General features: G+C 42.9%; 1 non-coding gene across 1 annotated transcript; it reads right to left on the minus strand.

The window, feature by feature from the left end:
• Positions 1 to 9,632: 9,632 nt before the first annotated feature.
• Positions 9,633 to 9,707, minus strand: Trnas-cga (transfer RNA serine (anticodon CGA)). Its single transcript has one exon. It is a non-coding gene; the product is annotated as a tRNA-Ser (tRNA).
• Positions 9,708 to 10,673: the final 966 nt, after the last annotated feature.

Genomic DNA, 10,673 nt, shown 5'->3' on the forward strand with positions numbered 1-10,673 from the left:
TAGAAGATAGGTCTTGTGTTTAGTCTTAAACTTAGACTAAGGAGTGGGCATAATTGAAGGTAAAAAATTGTTCAAATGTGTATGAAATCTTATGGGACTTAACTGCTAAGGTCATCAGTCCCTAAGCTTACACACTGCTTAACCTAAATTATCCTAAGGTCAAACACACGCACCCATGCCCGAGGGAGGACTCGAACCTCCGCCGGGACCAGCCGCACAGTCCATGACTGCAATGCCCTACACCGCTCGGCTAATCCCGCGAGGCTGAATGTTATAATTGTGCAGATTTAAGAGATGACCAGGAAGAGCGATCATACCCAACCTATGGAGCACACATAACAACTTAGGCACAACTGCTAAGTAAAGACGTTAAATATAGCCGACACTATGCATATCTCTGGAACTAATGGAAATACGAGATGGAACAAAATAAGAGAAGAAAAGGCAATATATAAAGTATGAGACAGAAATGAGAATGCTGCTGTAGCTGTTTCTCTCTGGTCGGCTGCTGCTCTTAGCTTCCTCTAGTTTTAGCCCTTGATACTGTATGCAAAGACATGATGGATGGAAAAACAAATGAAGCACATGAAGTGGACGACGTAGTTACGGGTGGCCGTTTTCATAATTTTTTTCGCATGCCCTCTGGCACTGCTAGGTTTCTAACAGCCATTCACTGAAATTCTGAAACATTATATTCTGAATCGAGTAAAACCAGGAGAGGCTGCTAATGAAGAAACTGAAGACACGAACACAGCAGCGAAATAGAGCAACCTGTTTTTAATAGGAACAATACCCTGTCATGGTGCCATTGTCTGCTGTGTTTGTGGCGTCCATTGGAATGTAAATAACTAGGAAAATTTTTCTACACGCTGTCAACGTGAAGCGTCCGCTTCAACATAACGCTAATTGTATAGCTAGTGTCCACTTCAAGTTATTCACCTACATTCCTATATCGATGACTTCTTTCTTGATACATTTTTTTTTTTAATGGACTTGTAGTCCGGGGTGATATGTTACAATACAGCATCACCGGTCTACTTGTGGTCCCGTACCACCCTCTGACGGTGTTAGTACTAAATGAGTCAGGCAGAAAATTTTGCCTAACATGGACAGGTGAATGTGTGGCGGTGGGACTTGTAGTCCCGTACCGTGCTTTTGGTTGTCTTGATACATTTTTTTTTTTTTAATGGACTTGTAGTCCGGGGTGATAGGTTACAATACAGCATCACCGGTCTATTACGGTCTAACTGTGTTGGTGAGTCAAGTAAATTTCCACTGTGCAGTGACTGCGTCACTGCAATTCACTTCGGAGGTGTGGCGGTGGGACTCGTGGTCCCGTGCCACCCTCTGACGGTGATAGTACTACATGAGTCAGGCAGAATTTATTGCCTAACATGTGCAGGTGAAGGTGTGGCGGTGGGACTTATAGTCCCGTACCGTGGGTGGGTGCCGACGTCTTGATACATTCCTAGCAAGTTGATATATGGAACAAAATTTATGTTTCGCCTACGAGTTTCATACGTTTTTTCGTGGGGCTGTATTCAGTAACCACTGGTATTTATTTCAGTCTCTATTTTTTTACGTACCGCTGATTTTCTACGCAACGTGTGGAAACCGTGCAGCTTGAATGAGCAGTCTGGTTGTTTTCAGGAATCTACATTTTCATATATACGCCACTAGCCACCAAGCAGTGTGTGGCTGAGGGCACAATTCGCGCCAAAGTCATACTCTCCCCCACCGCCACTGTTCCACTGGCGGATCGCGGGAGGGAAAAACGACTGTGTGAACGCCTCAGTACGAGCTCTAAATTCCCTTGTATGTGAATGGTGATCATTGCACGATTTGAAAGCTCTTGGTAATATAATATGCTCTACATCCTCCGTAAAGATAGGATTTCGGAATTTAGTGAGCAGCCCCTTCCGTTTAGCGCGCCGTCTATCTGCCAGTGTCTCCCACTTCAAACTTTCTGTGAGATTTGTAACGCTCTCGCGGTGGCTAAATTTACTAGTCACGAATCTTGCCGCTCTTCTTTGGATCTTCTCAATCTCCTGAATCACAAAAAACTGTTAAGGCTCCCATACAGACGAACAATACTCTAAGACTGGACGAAATAACGTATTGTAAGCTATTTCCTCTGTTTAAGGACTGCATCGCTTCAGCATTCTACCAATAAAGCACAATCTAGAGTTCGCCTTACCCTTTGCTTGTGTAAGCGGATCGTTCCATTGGAGATCATTTCGAATCGTCTCACCCAGACACATGACGGATGTTACCGCTTCCAAAGACTGGGCATTTATTTTGTACTTGTACATTAATGGGGATTTTCCCTTTGCTATACGCAGTAGGTTACACTTACTAATACTGAGAGATAACTGCCAGTCATTACACCACGCATTTATTTTCTGCAAATCCTCATTGATTTGTTCACAGCTTTCGTGTGATACTACTTTGCTGTAGACTACAGCATCATCGGCATACACTGTAATGCCGCGGTCAATACCATCAACCAGATCGTTTATGTAAGATCGTAAGTCGTAAAAAGCAGCGGACCTATTACGCTGCCCTGGGACTCACCTGAAGTTAGGCTTGTTTCTGTTGAAGTCACCCCGTTCAGGACGACATACAGCGCCCTGTGTGTTAGAAAAATTTCTATCCAACCTCATATGTCATCGGATAGACCGTAAGCGCGCACTTTTTGGAGCAAGCGACACTGCGGAACTGAGTCGAACGCCTTTCGAAAGTCGAGAAATATGCCATCAACCTGCGAGCCTGTATCTGGAGCCTGTTATATACCATGCACAAACAGGGCCAGCTGTGTCTCGCATCACCGCTGTTTCCTAAATCCGTGCTGGTTTCTACAAATGAGCTTTCCTGAGTCTAGAATGGTCATTATGTCTGAACACAAAATATGGTTCAAATGGCTCTGAGCACTATGGGACTTAACATCTGAGGTCATCACTCCCCTAGAACTTAGAACTACTTAAACCTAACTAACCTAAAGACATCACACACATCCATGCCTGAGGCAGGATTCGAACCTGCGACCATAGCGGTCAGTGAGACTGGCCAGTAATTATGTGCATCCGATTCTCTACCCTTTTTATAGATTGCTATGGCCTGGAAATGAGACACTTAAAGTAGTAAACGAGTTTTGCTATTTGGGAAGCAAAAAAACTGATGATGGTCGAAGTAGAGAGGATTTAAAATGTAGACTGGCAATGGCAAGGAAAGCGTTTCTGAAGAAGAGAAATTTGTTAACATCGAGTATAGATTTAAGTGTCAGGAAGTCATTTCTGAAAGTATTTGTATGGAGTGTAGCCATGTATGGAAGTGAAACATGGACGGTAAATAGTTTGGACAAGAAGAGAATAGAAGCTTTCGAAATGTGGCGCTACAGAACAATGCTGAAGATTAGATGGGTAGATCACATAACTAATGAGGAAGTATTGAATAGGATTGGGGAGAAGAGAAGTTTGTGGCACAACTTGACCAGAAGAAGGGATCGGTTGGTAGGACTTGTTCTGAGGCATCAAGGCATCACCAATTTAGTATTGGAGGGCAGCGTGGAGGGTAAAAATCGTAGAGGGAGACCAAGAGATGAATACACTAAGCAGATTCAGAAGGATGTAGGTTGCAGTAGGTACTGGGAGATGAAGAAGCTTGCACAGGATAGAGTAGCATGGAGAGCTGCATCAAACCAGTCTCAGGACTGATGACCACAACAACAACATGGCCTGGGCCTTCTTCCAAACCCGTGGAACTTCCCGCTGTCCCAATGATCTCTGATAGATGATAAATTAGAATGGTTGCTATATTTGTAGCATAGTGAACATAAAATCTTAAAGGGATTCTGTCAGGGCCAGATGGCTTCCTAGCGTCTGGGATCTTAGGATCTGTTTTACAATACCAGACACACTAAGCACTATGTCAGCCATCCTTGCTTTTATTCGATGATTGAAAGTGGGAATGGTGCTGCAGTCCTCTACCTTAAATGTTCTAGATTCCATGCATATGCTGCCAAGACTGCACTTAACCAGGCGCAGGATGTTCTATCTTCTGGTTAATCAGAAGATAGTCCATGTTTCTACCTGACAATAACGTTTGTAAAAAGAAAACAGGAGTCCCGCGCATCAACATACTGGGACTGGGTTATCAAAGAACCTGCAGGCACCAACGGAATGTGCAACAATAACATTAAATCGAGAGCGGCTACTCTCTTAGTGGTGAATGGAAGCGGGTTCTCTATTTTGAGAGACTACGGAGAAATTCGCCAATTTACTTTCGTAAGGCTGGTCTCGGCGGAGGTTCGAGTCCTCCCTCGGGCATGGGTGTGCGTGTTTGTCCTTAGGATAGATTTGGTTAAGTAGTGTGTAAGTTTAGGGACTGATGACCTTAGCAGGTAAGTTCCATAAGATTTCACACACATTTTTATACTTTCGTTCCAGCGGGAACCATTGGCGTTAAGGACATCGTCACAATCTCTGGCAGCATGACACGGAATTGCTCTTGGCCAAGAGGAAAGATGGCCTCGCCCAAAGTTCGAGTTTTTATTCAAATCTAACTCTACAAGAATACGGAAAATGTTTTAACTTGAGCTTGCTGAAAAGTGTTGCCTCCGCATTTATTTTTCTGTTCTCAATATCGATTCAGATATTGTATGTCATACATATTATTGGGTCGACTTTCCGTTGCGCCGTTACAGGGCTCCAAATTTAATGTTGTAACAGGGCGGCGTGTAACGTAACTACGTCAGTGCGTGAGAAACAACGTGCTGTAATCGAGTCTCGAATTTGAAGATTCGTCCTCTGCTTCAGCGTGACAATCCTAGCCAGACCAAACATGAGCGCTGACACATCTGCACCAATCCGATGCCTGGGGCTCACTGTCAACAACCATCCTCCATACAGTCCAGACTTGGCCCAGCCGATTTTCATCTGTTTCCAAAACTTAAAGAACGCCGTGGAGGTCTTCACTTTCATATTGATGAAGCGGTATAAGCGTAGATGAGGTTGTGGTTTCGTCAACGACGTCAGATATTCTACAGTAACGGCATCAGCAAACTGGTGTCTCGTTCGGAGAAAGGTATTCGTCACCAGGGCGACTATGTTGAGAAGTAAATATATAGACATGAAGAATAAGGATGTAGAGTGTTACTATGTTTCATTTCTAAACCTCTAACAATTTTCAAACAAAAAAAATCGGACATTTTACGTTTCCTCAAGTCCTCGTACAAGGATTCTATCAGCCGGCCGCGGTGGTCTAGCGGTTCTGGCGCTGCAGTCCGGAACCGCGGGACTGCTACGGTCGCAGGTTCGAATCCTGCCTCGGGCATGGGTGTGTGTGATGTCCTTAGGTTAGTTAGGTTTAAGTAGTTCTAAGTTCTAGGGGACTTATGACCTAAGATGTTGAGTCCCATAGTGCTCAGAGCCATTTGAACCATTTGAAGGATTCTATCGCGGGAAACATACTCTTTGCATTCGCGGATACAGTACTCAACACTAAGCCTCTGCACAGGACAAGAAAAATGGCAGTCAGCAGTGCTTGTTAAAGCAGTGTTCCGGATAAATAGTGTCACGCGGGGCGCTTAGCAAGACAACATGAAGTCATTGCCAGGGGAGTCTCAAATAAGGAAAAGCAAACTTTTATTTCGAACTATCTCCGCCTCCAAGTCCAGTTACCGAAGCATGCTTCCGTAGCTATCCTCATCCCGGCAGATTCTGTTAAAAGCATGTTAAACAGAATGTTCTTCTCACCATTATGTGCCAGGAAGGGTGAAGAAAAGTACCAGCGTAAATACCTTGACAGCTTTCAGTTAGTGTCCTAAATTCAAACCTGAGCTTAATCATTGCGTGCCATAATCTGGAAACATATGAGACATGAGACATAAAGAAGCTCTGTCTATAGAGTTGGGACGTTGGGTTCGGCAACCCCCTCACGTGGCGCTATTCGGAAGGAGTAGTCTGTGAACCAACATAAAATTCCACCCGTACCCTTATCATGTAGAACAAAATACGACGCCAGACTGTGCTTGCGCAAATGGCAGCCACTAGAATTCTGCATTTGATGTTGTGGAAACACAGACCCCCTGAATGGCTTCCAGCTGAAGGTTTCCACATTGTTAATGAGCAACACATAAGTGAAATAAGTTCGTAGAGAAGAATTGTTGGCATCAGGCAAAGAGAATTAGCAAACCTTATCGCTGTACCACAATTTCCAAAATATCAGTCCTAGGCCATAACTTCAATTTTCTCTCTTTTTTTCTTTTTTTTTTTTTTTCAAGATATCAGCTAAGTAGCAGAAAAATTCAAGTTTACGTCAGGTTTCTGACGTTTGCTTAGAGATTCAGGCCTGCTGGGACTAAAAGTACTGACGATCGATCTTAAAGTGCAAAACTGGAAGACGTCACCATCATGCACTCCTGTGAGGTAAGACAATATACCGACTGAGATGAGACAGTCGTTAATGAACTGGACTGTAATTTTCAACTTGATGCAAGGAGGGTCGTCAGCACACTGGCCAGTTGACCTTTGACCCCGCGCCGATAAGGCCGCCCGACGTTCAAACCAACGTCCGGCCACCCTCTTTCATTTTCCTTAACTAAGTTGTAGCGAATTCTGGGGTGGTTCACCCAAACAGGCCCCGGCCGTATACCTTCCCCATACGTTTCCAGCTCTAACTGGTGTTCTATTCTAATAAATCACCTTGTTGAAATGCAGTCTCACGAATCCATTACAAATGTTGTCTTCCGGTAGTAAAACAAAAAGCCCATACTGGTTTATTGCAGTATTTATTAAATTTAATTGAAATAAACATATTACACTTTTTTTCCTCCAGTAATGAGCCGCGTAGTGGCCATATAAAGCTACTGATAAACCCCAACGAGCTTCTCGGCCCTTCCAGAACAGGGCCCCTCGGCAAATGCTGTAACAGGAAATAGGCCACATGTTGATTTACTCTGTAACGCCTCCGTTTCTGAAGGTCCTCTCAGTTGCTGTGAGGTAGGATATTTACTTCTACTTTCTGCCACCTAACAACATCTACCAGTCTTCTAAACATTTTTTAACTAGAATGCTAGTGTGCAACCACCAGCTGTCTAGTAGCTGTAACTCGTGGTTTTGGTCGCAGATTGCTTGAAAATGTCCCGTAATATCTAAAGTGTATACATATTCATTCATACTGACAAGCTTTCAGGAGAATACCTTTGGTAATCTATCTGTAGACCATGGGCTGACAGAGCACTAAATGAAAACTCGTGCGTAACAAGATGTGCAGAAAACTTGTCTTTCTGTTACTTAATTAGCAGAAAGTTAAAGAGACATAAATAAGTTGTCTTCAAAATAATGGGATTTCTTTTATGAAATCGGAAAATAACAAATGGGGAATGTACAGGATGAAACTTTTAGGGAGGCAGAGACACCGAAATGCATAGAAAAAATTAAATCTAAAACTTGTACACTAGACAGGATACTGTTGAGGGGCCCACCTAACCAGTCATAAGATCGATCGCTTCACAAGACAGGAAAGTGCGATTCTGTGTAGGTTTTAAGAAAGACACTACTTCCCGTCTAGCAGCTATCATTACTTGCTCACTAGATCAATGAACCACTCCAACCGTTTGGAAAACGTAAGTCATTACTGGTTTCAAAAAGTGTTGTTCAACTGATGTGTTTAACTGGAGGCCTGCATCCATGTTTTGAATGTGTGACTGATATATGGAACTAATTTTATGCTTGCGTACGTTGGCTGTTTCAGGCAACTGAATATCTTCTCTGAAGGAAGAAGTACAGATCCCACGAACAGCCGTCCTGAGCAGCTCTGTCCGATGTGTTCACTGATTAAATCCAAAAATTAATACGCCTAGATGATGGCACCTAGCTCATACGGAAGCCACTTTCATGCTTACAGTTATCCAATATTATCTAGGAAAATAACCCACGACCTTACAAAGTTACCACAGGTTCGCCTCTACCTGGTCCTGTAATATAAGTTTAATGCAATTTATTTATTTGTTTGTTTTGAAACAATAGCATTCACTTTGTGGGCGCTGGTGTCTTTTTTCGAAGTTACAAAACTTATTCCTGGACAAGTAAGGCTCTTTCAAACGTGAAAAACTGTTCCAATGTACAAGATGGACATGTACGAAAGGGCAAATATTCTGTTCGAATTGAAAAGTGTTGCAATAGAGAAAATTTTGTCAGTGCGGTATTTAACCACCTTTGTGTTACGCCCTTACTCTGATACACTCAAATATATCAGTAAGTGAAGAAGCCTTATGAAAAAACTACGTATTTCACCTTAAAACCCTTTTGAAACAGAAGTTACTGGCAACTGACACAACTTTCCGTCTTCAAGACACAGGAAATTGTTAAGACACTACATTAATTCAGTTCATTTGCAAGCATCACGTGTTGCATGAGAGAAGCAGGTCCGTTTCAAGGTATAAGACAGTGCAGGACTGACGACGCACGGCTTAAGTGCCCTCACCATGAATCTCTGTGACTGTAGAACTATCAGAATCATCCAAATTGGAATAAGGTATTACACAGCACTTAAATATGTAGAACTCATAGTATTTACAAGCGCTGAATAAAAAATGCACAACGTAGTGACTCATAACAACGAAAACAGTAGAAAATGTCAGAAACTGCTTGTGGCATTCGCTAGCGCCCTTCCTTCATGTTATTCTAAAATCGGTCTGTACATTGAAACACTGATCAGATATGGACGATATAACCACTAGCAGGTGATATTATTCACAAATAAAATTTATATTTGCACGTGAACGGGCGTAAGTATCCTTTACTGTTTCATTATGCGGTTGCCGAAGAATAGTAAAATATCGAGTAGTGTACGTCTGGAAGAACCTGAAGTGGGGTGACCACTTGAAACTAGGAGTAGGAAAAGCTGCCACCTGAGTGAGAGTCACTGGAAGAATTCTAAGGATACTTGTTTTTACCTCTATAAAGAAGTAGATCACAGAAACCTCTTGCCAACAATTCTTGACTAGCGATCTTCATTGAGGAATTCGCACGATATAGAGTTAGTACAGAAACGAAAGGAAATCGACTGAAGAGCAGAAGATTTCATTGCGGCTTCGATTAGACTTTTCGAACACGTAGCGTGCTCTGCATTTCACACGGACTTGCTATAAATTTCTGTGAGTGTACGATCCAAGAATAGCAAGGTAACATACAGTATATCTTCCTCCCACATACATTTCACGAAGTGATGATTTTCGTCTGGTTCCTCTCTTCACCCCTATGGCTGAAGTCAGCAAGATGTCAATCTCCACTTAATTAATCGTTTCAGCCACGAATATAGGCGTCTTCTGACATCAAACTTCTGCCCTTGCACTACCTCGTCCTGGACTTTCTACTGCTTCTCTTCTATTGCAGAAATGCACCAGCGTGAGTGTCATAATAAATCTCTCTCTTCAGTTATTATCAATAAATTGGTTCCTCTTCTCCATTACTCAAATACTTCTTCATTCGTCTTCCTATCTGACGACATTACCAGGATGGACAAATCAGACATACGAGAGCTTCTTTGGAGGCTTGTAGAATGATACTCCCGGGCGGATGGAATAAGAAAAATGGACACGAGAGTTAAACTTCCTAGTAGATTAAAACTGTTTGCCGGACCGAGACTTGAACTCGGGACCTTTGCCTTTCGGGGGCAAGTGCTCTACCATCTGAGCTACCCAAGCACGACTCACGTCCGGTCCTCTCATCTTTATTTCCGCCAGTTCTGCAAGGAAGTTTGGAAAGTAGGAGGCGAGGTAGTGGCGGAAGTAAAGCTGTGAGGAGTGGGTGTGAGCCGTGCTTGGGTAGCTCAGATGGTAGAGCACTTGCCCGCGAAAGGCAAAGGTCCCGATTTCTAGTCTCAGTCCGGCATACCGTTTTAATCTGCCAGAAAGTTTCATATCAGTGCACACTCCGCTGCAGAGTGAAAATCTCATTCTGGACACGAGAGTGATATCCAAGGTAACCTCCGCCACACAACGTCAAATGCCCTGGCAAATGTGGAGGTGCACGTAGGATATATTCGCCCGCCCCAGTTTAGATAAAGGATCGACTATAAAGCCATTAAAAACCCGTGTTTGCCTTGGGGGTCGTATTTGGTTTTTTTCACAGGGTTCTTACCTACATCACCAAGGAAAAGGACGAACTGCCAGCCAGTTCTACGAGCGAGACGATCCTCGAGATGACAAGAGTAATTATGACCATACTGAAGGCGCATCATGGTCAAGAATGTAAATTCCTCTTCATGCACGAGACTTCCCACTGCCTACAAAAATGGTTCATTTCTCTAATTACTTTCAGTGCTTTTGTTTACAAGGCACGTGAGCAACAGTGTAGCGGACACCAGATTTATTTGACATACGTACGTTAACACTAAGAAAACAGGACACAGACGTGCGTTCAACTAACTGTACAGTGTGCACATTCAGCAGTAAACGCAGACCGTGGCAGTTTCCAGTGCCAGATAATTATTCGAAAATGGTATTGATAAGCTACGATAAATTTGGGAGGCATTTATCATCAGTAATAATTCCTGTCGTAAAAGCAATCTTAAAATTTTCATGTTAGCGTATTTACATTAGTTTAGAACTTTAAAATCAACAAATGTAAACTTGTAAATGGACGGGAATTATAAAAATTCGAAAAATAGGT

Source organism: Schistocerca cancellata, chromosome 1, assembly GCF_023864275.1.
Source record: "Schistocerca cancellata isolate TAMUIC-IGC-003103 chromosome 1, iqSchCanc2.1, whole genome shotgun sequence".
Taxonomy (NCBI): Eukaryota; Metazoa; Arthropoda; class Insecta; order Orthoptera; family Acrididae; genus Schistocerca; species Schistocerca cancellata.